The 8,133-nt window shown below is 41.6% G+C and overlaps 1 long non-coding RNA gene across 1 annotated transcript in view; it reads left to right on the forward strand.

The window, feature by feature from the left end:
* LOC141371170 (uncharacterized) overlaps positions 1–8,133 on the forward strand; it is an 87,631-nt gene that overhangs the window by 73,503 nt on the left and 5,995 nt on the right. The window contains exon 2 of the long non-coding RNA XR_012375909.1: positions 925–1,106. This is a non-coding gene — a long non-coding RNA (uncharacterized lncRNA). The remainder of the gene's footprint in view (positions 1–924; positions 1,107–8,133) is intronic.

Consider the following 8,133-nt stretch of genomic DNA (forward strand, 5'->3'; position numbering starts at 1 on the left):
TAGTGAGGATAGGATTTGCCTCCTCTCCCCCACCTCTCTCTCTCTCTCTCATTGTGTGGTTTTTGCCTGATCGTTAGACATACCTTTGTTTCACTATTTCTAACTAGATGTCTCCCTGTTTAAGCTTTATTAGTGCATGTTTTTTTTCTAGAGTTTAGGAGTAAAAAGAAAAATCCTACATAAGAGACTTGGAAAAAACATCAAAGCACAGAGATAAATAAATAAATAAGCCCATTACTTCTACCGAGAGATAACAGTGCTTATATAACTTTTCATACTTTAGTGGCCTCATAAGTTATAAAAAGCCTTATAGATAGGAAGCCTACTTAATTTAATTCAACTAAATATTTAGTTGTTCCCTTGATGACAACAAAAAAAATATAACCAGATATAACAATGATTAGTTAATTGATACATCAAGAAATATCAGTCAAAGCCTATTAGTGATATGAAAATGGCTAAACAACAAAAAACTTAAGAAAGACAAAAATGGTTGCTTCAGGTAGAGAAAAGGGAGAGAGAGAGAGGTCAGGTAGGACTTGTTTTTTATCCTAAGACTTTCTCTATTATTTGATTTTGTAACCAAGTAAGTGAGTTACTTAATAGTTTTGTGTGTGTGTGTGAACGAAATCCTTTACATTTTTTGAAATGCTTCTGTTATTGCAGACTTCAGTTTTTAAACATTTCATTCACTTATATAATGGCAATTAAATAAGGAATAGTGCCTAAATCTCTATTTTGGTTTGTATTTAAACAACAGCATTTCTTGGCACCTCTTAATACACTGTACCTTATTTCCCCCATTCTTTCTGATTCCCTGGGTTCTAGATCACATGCCTCAGGTCTTATGCCTATGGTTATGTTAGCTTCAATATATACATTTGTCATTACGGTCACATACATCTCATTTTCTGTTTCTCATAGAATCTGTTTTGGGAACACGGATAGACTCCTTCATACTGCGGGGATGTTCATGTCTCTGGATTTCTACCACGAGGTTTTCCAGGGTCTTCTACCACTTCTCTCAGCAGCCCACAGTGAAGCACTTCCCTCGCTATGTTCCTCCTCACCCAGGGGAGGGGTCCTGAGAGGAAAAGAGAGCCAATGTAAGTAAAAACACTTTCCGGGTCCCAATATCAGTAAAGTTTTGAGCCTCCTTGCACTAAATTTTCTTCATCGACACATGCACTGGGTAATTAGGAAGGCCTGTTGGGAATCTAAACTGCTCAGGTTCTATGAGAAGGTGGGAACGATGTCATCCATGTCATCCACTCTGAATTACCCAGACAGTGATGTAGGATTAGGCCTGTATCTCACATCTGTATTTGACAAGGACCTGTAGGGATTACACAGATGTACTTCTATAGAGTGCTTGAAATGAGAGAGGAAAGGGGACAGGGATGTCACTGAAAAGGGAAAATACAGAAGCAAGATGGTTTGGCTCCTATCAATTTCTGAAATATAAAGATGTGAAGAGTGCTTGGGTGTTGCTGGGGTTTGAGAAATAAATAGGAGGTTTATCCCACAAATCCAATCTCTTTAAACATCTGGAAAGACTCCAAGATTCCTGGGGTGGGGGGAATAAAAAAACCACTTGCTTAACCTTCCCTTCATTTCAGGAGCTCCATAATTAGAGCAAGGAATAAATAATGAGAAGCTCTGCAAGGTCACATCAATCATAAAAGCAGGAGAAATTCAATCCCCCACTCCTTGCAAAAACCTGTAACAATATAGGCTGAGGCCGTGTCTCGGTAGGTTTAGAGAATTCATCTATTTCTTCGATCAGTATTCTAAGTTCAAAGGATTCCAAAAGCAAAACAAAACAAAAACTCTTGGCGTTTGTGTTGTTTGTTTTGTACCCTTTACTATATTATTTGGTCCTCTCAGGAACCATCTGAGGTAGGCATGGAAAAGATTTTTACTCTCATTTAGTAGATGGGGTAGCTGAGGCACAGAGTGTGTGATTTGCCTAATACCACATGGTGATGTAGGATTAGAACCTGTGGTTCCTACCCTTTGGCAGTCTTTCCTGTCTGCTCACATTGCTCTCCCTCACTTTCATTCACAGAGGTGGCTCAGAGCAGGCAGCATGTATCAGGGGCCTGTCACAGGCCGCAGCAGAGAGTAGGTGCTCAATAGTGCTAGCTGCTCCTTTAGTTTTAGCCACTCTCTTTCAAGCCCCACTTGCTGGAATGCAGGCCCTCCTAGGGAGGAGTTTTTCTCAATGTCCCCTGTAGTGAGACAGAATTTAAAAAATGGACTTGCAGCTTCCTGCTCCACAGGAAACCTGCTTCTCCCTCTCCCACTCCCCCTGCTTGTGTTCCCTCTCTGGCTGTGTCTCTCTGTCAAATAAATAAATAAAATCTTAAAAAATAAAAAAAATAAAAATAAAAATAAAGTTAAAAAAATGGACTTGCTAGGCGCTTTTTGTGGGAAAATGTATACTATGGAGCATGCACAATTTTGCAGTTGAGGCTGGCAAAACTAACCCCATTATTTTGCCAGCCTTTTGCTCTTCGGTTTCACTTCTTCCTACTTCTTCAGTGCTCTCACCAAATATATGCAAACAAGATATAACTATTAGCATTAACATTAGCAAAATGTAAGTTTTGCTTTCCTAAGTAAACAAGAGGACTCCAGCCAGCATTCATTTTGCTTGAACTTACTGTTATTTTTCCATCAACTTCCAATCATGCATTCTCTACATGAATGCCATAGATTTGTTTTTTCATTTTTTTCTTCAATTATTTTATGTTGGCTTTGAGGCTCAGAAGTCATAATGCTATTGTGTGATTAATTTCGTTCCTTTATTACAGTGGAGTTTTCATGAAATTAACTATGCTGTTTTCTTCCCAGTAATGTCCTCTGATGAATATTTTATTTTTCTCAATTGCTGTGTGGTCAGCCTTGCTTGGTATTTTATGGTACCTCTTTAAATAACAAGATGTTCCTGAGACCTTTCAGACCCTCTGCTGCAGCTGAGCAGAGCTCAGCTTTCCTTCATAGGAAATCCAGAGGTCAGCCAAAGAAGCTCTTCCCTATAAGAGCATAGAAAATGCCCAATTTGGGGGCCCATGGAGAGAGAACAAGATTCACCTGACCTCCCAAAGGCCACACATTAGAAATCACCACAGCATCAGCGGAGAGAAAGGGAAGTAAATGCTTCCCACAATCATGGAGATATGATACCAGGCCAGTAGAGGTCTATGTCCTGAGACTACAAAGAACTACTGGGGTTTCCTATTTATTCTCCCACAAGCGCAGAAATAGCTCTAGAATATTTGCTGTAGAATCTCCCCTGGCTACTCTAAGGGCTGTGTAGTTGTCTCGTTCTCTGCGTGGGCACAAGTTCAGCAACAAGAAAGACCACGTTGAAAAAGTGACAAGGGCAAGTGCAAGGCAACAGAAGGGAAAACAGGGCAGCTACTGATTGCCAGACACTGTGCTCAGTACTTTAAAATTACGATCTCATTTAATTGTCAAAGTCATCTTGCAATGGGGGATCATAGATCCTCAACATACAAGTGAGACCTCGGGCACTCAGAGAGGTCAAGCAAGTTGTCTAAGGAGCCCAGTATCTGGCATTTGAACATTTCCTGAATCAAGAATGAATGAATGAATGAATGCTACACAGCCAAAACAGGGAATTGATAAAGGGAGCTCATCTTCTCTCTGATTTATAGGAATCAATATTCCCTGTGGCAGAGGGGAAGATTTAGCAGACTGGGAAGGGGAGCTTATTAAACCAAGTAATTGGCACGAATGGCTGGCATGATGAGAGGGGGTCGCATCTCTGCTTTCCAGGTCGTACACTCTGTAGTGTGCCCTCCGTGAAATCCAGAGGGTGTGGCCCTGCCCACCTCCCTTCCCATACCCACCCTGCTTTGCCAGTGTGCCTGTGGGAGCTTGCAGCATTCAGCTGAGATACTTCATGTGAGCCAAATGTACCTACTTCTGTGTCTGGCCAAGAACTGGGCCCAGGAGTCAGGGTCCTAAATGTTTTTTGCCTTGGGGACCTAGAGGTGAGGGGAAAGGTCGGGAACTTTAGACCTAGGTGACAAGCCTGGCTGTCACATGTAAATGACATGGGCTGTGCCCCACAGGCAGTCCTGCTCAGAAGCCCTCATTTCCTTTTCCGGCCCTGTTGCTACTAAACCTTGTGGTTTTCCAAATTGTGTTGAGAGCAAATCCCACATCCCCTTTGAAATGATTTGATTTCTGCACTCAAAACTTCTATTGTGCCAACGGTCTGGAGGGCAAACCGCTGAGAAAGCTTCTTCCCTGTGAATTAAATGCTCTGGGGCAGGGGAAAAGAGAGTGTGAGGTTGTCGTGCCTGGTTGAAAGCAGGCAGATATCTCCAGCATCCGTATCAAAGCCTTCCGTGCCCACGGTGACATTAATAATAAATGACGAGTTTCTTGCAGATTTTCATCTGCTTTTCCTGTGGTTAGGTCAGTTCTAGCATGTTTGGCTCTAGTATTTCAGACATCTCCTGCCAAACAGATGCAAAAGAATTGGCATGCAATGGGGTCCTTTTGCTCATCTTAAGCAGTCTTTCAATCTAACAAAAATGGTTTTTAAGTGAATCTTGGTTATGAAAAGCTTTTTGGGGATTACTAATCCAGGTAACTGTTGGGGTGGTCTTGAGTTCTTTTCTCTGACGTTGTTGGGCCCATTAGGTGGAACTGGGTGATGGCAACTGGGATGGATGCCCCAGTGGGGACTGAAGGTGGAGGTTGGGTGCCCGCTGCCTCTCTGCCAGAGCAGGGGGTAGTTGAAACATGAATCCCCTCTAGTGTCTCTCTATCTCTGCCGACCAACCGCAGCCCAAGCCACCCCTGGCTCTCATCTGACCACCATAGAAACCTCCTGACTACTCTCTTAGCTTCCACTTTCTCCCTGCTCCAATTTAGAAAGCAGAGGTGAGCTTTTTAAACAAGTGCCAATCGTAACCACTTAAAACCCTGGTTGAAGCCTTCCAATAGCTTTCCATTCCCCTTGGCATAAAATCCCAAATCCTACCATGGCATTCAGTGCCCTGCAGGGGCCTGACCTCTTGCTCATTGCTCTCCCCTCCTTCTTGGGCTCCGGTAGAGACAGACTTCTATCACATCGTGGAGCCAGTGAGCTCTTCCACCTTCACAGCCCCTGCACCTGTTTCCTTACCTCTACCTAGGCTCTCTTCCTCCCCCTCTTTAGTCTGTCTGACATCTAACAATCCTCCATGTCTCAGTTAAAAGTTGGCCCCTCAGAAAGTCTTCCCTGAGTCCAAAATAAAAATATATCCTCATACTGTTTCTTGTATTTTCCCTTCATAGCACTGAAGGCTAGGGCTACTTTTTTAGTGTATATTTTGCATGTGTGATGATTAAAAAAAAGTCTGCCTTCCCACTGGTTTATAAACTCAGTTAGGCAGGAACCAAATCTGCCTTATTCATCACTATATCCTTAGCACCAAACAGAGTGCCTGACACATAAGAGGTGCTATAAATATTTATTGAATGAATAAAAAACCGTCTTCTCATGCCATCTGTCAAGTTTATCTACCCTCATTTTTAAAACCACTTCATGGGATGTTTGGTTTCAGCCCTTGGATCAGTGGGCACAAGCCTTATTGTGTGTCCTTATGTAACTGCTTCCTCTGTGCTGGTCTTGGGGGGCATGCCGCCTGCACCCTCCCTGTTGGGCAGCTGCTTCCTGTCTTGATCCTAGCTGAAATGTTAGAATCTGACCTCATACTGATTGCTCAAAATCTGGTATCTGACTGTCCTTATTACCTGGTGGTCTGAGCTCTCGCTCAAAGCCTGTTTAAATGGAAGTCTTCAGAATCTTTGTATCTTTAAAGCATTTTAGTGTTCTGATAGTCCCCATCCCCCCGCCCCAAGGAATAACGGTAATTCTTAATATATAGGACTATGAGAGTCAAGCTCGCCTCACTCAACTTCTTCTCTTGGCATATATAAGGAGGAGGTCCAAGTAGAAATATTTGTCAATCTGCATTGAAAAGATGGTTGTTGCAATTTATAAGAAGTCAGGTTTTGGGGATTCCTCAATGTCATGAAACTTAAGAATATAAATGATACACTTTGGGAATAAAAGTATAAATAGAAGCATGATGGATGTACCAACTGTACATTTATCTAACATTCCCCTTACCACTGCTGTCACTAGCAGTCACGAGAAATCCCTTTTTCACAAAGTCCTTGTGATATTGTGACTTATAAGATAGAACACGTATTTGGTCATATATCTCATGTATATTTGGTCTTCATCCATGGTTCCTGGCTCACAGCTCGCAAAACCTTGGAGTTATAAGAGGAATGGGAACATCTTTGGTTAATATTTAGTCTTTTGTCTTTACCTCCTGAAATCGCTTTAAAACCTTAAAGGTGAAATGGGTGTGTTGTTATTTGCCACAGGCTCCTTTCCATGACAACTGGGTTTATGTTAATGAGGTGACTTTGGGTAGGCACCTAAGGATGGGTGCTGGTTGCCCAGGGAACCAGCCAAGAATAGAAGGGAAGAATTTCGTCCCACTCCCTGATTTCCTCAGAGAGGGGCTGGAGCTTGAATCAATCACCAACTGCCAAGGATTTAATCACTCATGCTTCTGTAATGAAGCCTCCATAAAACCCCAAAAGACTGGGCTCAGAGAGCTCCCGTACTGGGTTAATGGAATGTTCCCATGTGCCACCATGCCAGGCCCTATACTCCACAAAGGACAGAAGCTCTTTTGCTCAGGACTTTGACCTCTATATCTCTTCATCTGGCTGTTGATTCATATATATATATTTTTAAATATCCTTTGTAATAAATTGGTAATTTAGTGAATAAATACAATGTTTCTCTGAGTTCAGTGAGTTGCTTCAGCCAAGTAATTGAACTCAAGGAAGGAGTGGCGGGAACTCCTGATTTATAGCTAGTTGGTCAGAAACACAGGTAACAACCTGGGTTTGTGACTGGCATCAGAAATGGAGGGCTGTCTTGTGGCACTGAACCCTTAGTGGTGGAATCTGCTGCTATCCCTGGGTAGATAGTGTCAGAATTGAGTTGAGCTGTAGGACACCCAGCTGGTGTCAGAGAATTGCTTGCATATTGGGAAAACAAAACAAAATAAAACAAAACAGAAAACCCCATATTAGAATGGGAGTATCTTTAGTCCTGATTCTAGAACCTATAGCCCTGATTCTAAATTTGATGAAACCTTAAATTATTTTACCTTTGATTTTCCACACTTCTCATTCAAAGTTGACCCTCTAGAAGAGCCCAGTTACGTTTATTCTTGAAGTATTGTGCCAGCACTGCAGTGTGTTTAATACCGACAACATTGACTATACCGATTTTGTTACAAAGAACTCATCATCACCTTAATGCATTATGAGGTAAAAGGCAATGAGATAGAACATTTAAGAATGCTACTTCAATACATTTTTCATTTTTTTAAAACAAAATAATCCTCAACTTTTTATTAATAAATGTTACGCTCCTGTTAGAAAAGAGCTCTCTGGCTCAAATTCGTCTGATGGCATTTTGTATCGTTGTAAACAAAATATCAGTGAAAGGTTGAGCTTCCTTCTGCCTTGCCTTTTGTCAATTTACAAAATAAACATTTACTGATTTGGTCATTAGAGTCTAAACTATTGAACTGAAGATAGATGTTCTTTGAACAAAGATCGAAAACAGAAGAGGGATCAGAAATTCTCCCAAGGCCAGAGCTTTAAAACACTGATGATTATAACTTCTCTTACCTGTCACCAGAGTCTTTTGGGGAAAAATATGGCTCTAGATTTTTTGAAGATGCATACACTGTACACCATCCAACAGACTTTGGAAAACTTTTTTCTTGTTTTCTTTTATTAAAAAGAAAATCATTTCTGAATTTTGCTTTGTAAACTGAACTTTGCCAAACAAGTATATGGAACTGAACCAGGACTGAATGCCTGAGTCCCTGTTCATTTTAGGGATTCAGCAAGCATTACTTAGAAAACAAATCAACTCAATGAATGTCAGCACCACCAAAAGAGAGATTATAATAAAATCAAATTCTCTTTCTCTTCCTCCCCCCTCCTCCTCCTCCTCCCCATCCTCCTCCTCCTCCTCCCCATCCTCCTCCCCATCCTCCTCCTCCTCCT

This window comes from Callorhinus ursinus, unplaced genomic scaffold, assembly GCF_003265705.2.
Source record: "Callorhinus ursinus isolate GAN/ISIS: 27379988/994484 unplaced genomic scaffold, GSC_fseal_2.0 scaffold2, whole genome shotgun sequence".
Classification (NCBI taxonomy): Eukaryota; Metazoa; Chordata; class Mammalia; order Carnivora; family Otariidae; genus Callorhinus; species Callorhinus ursinus.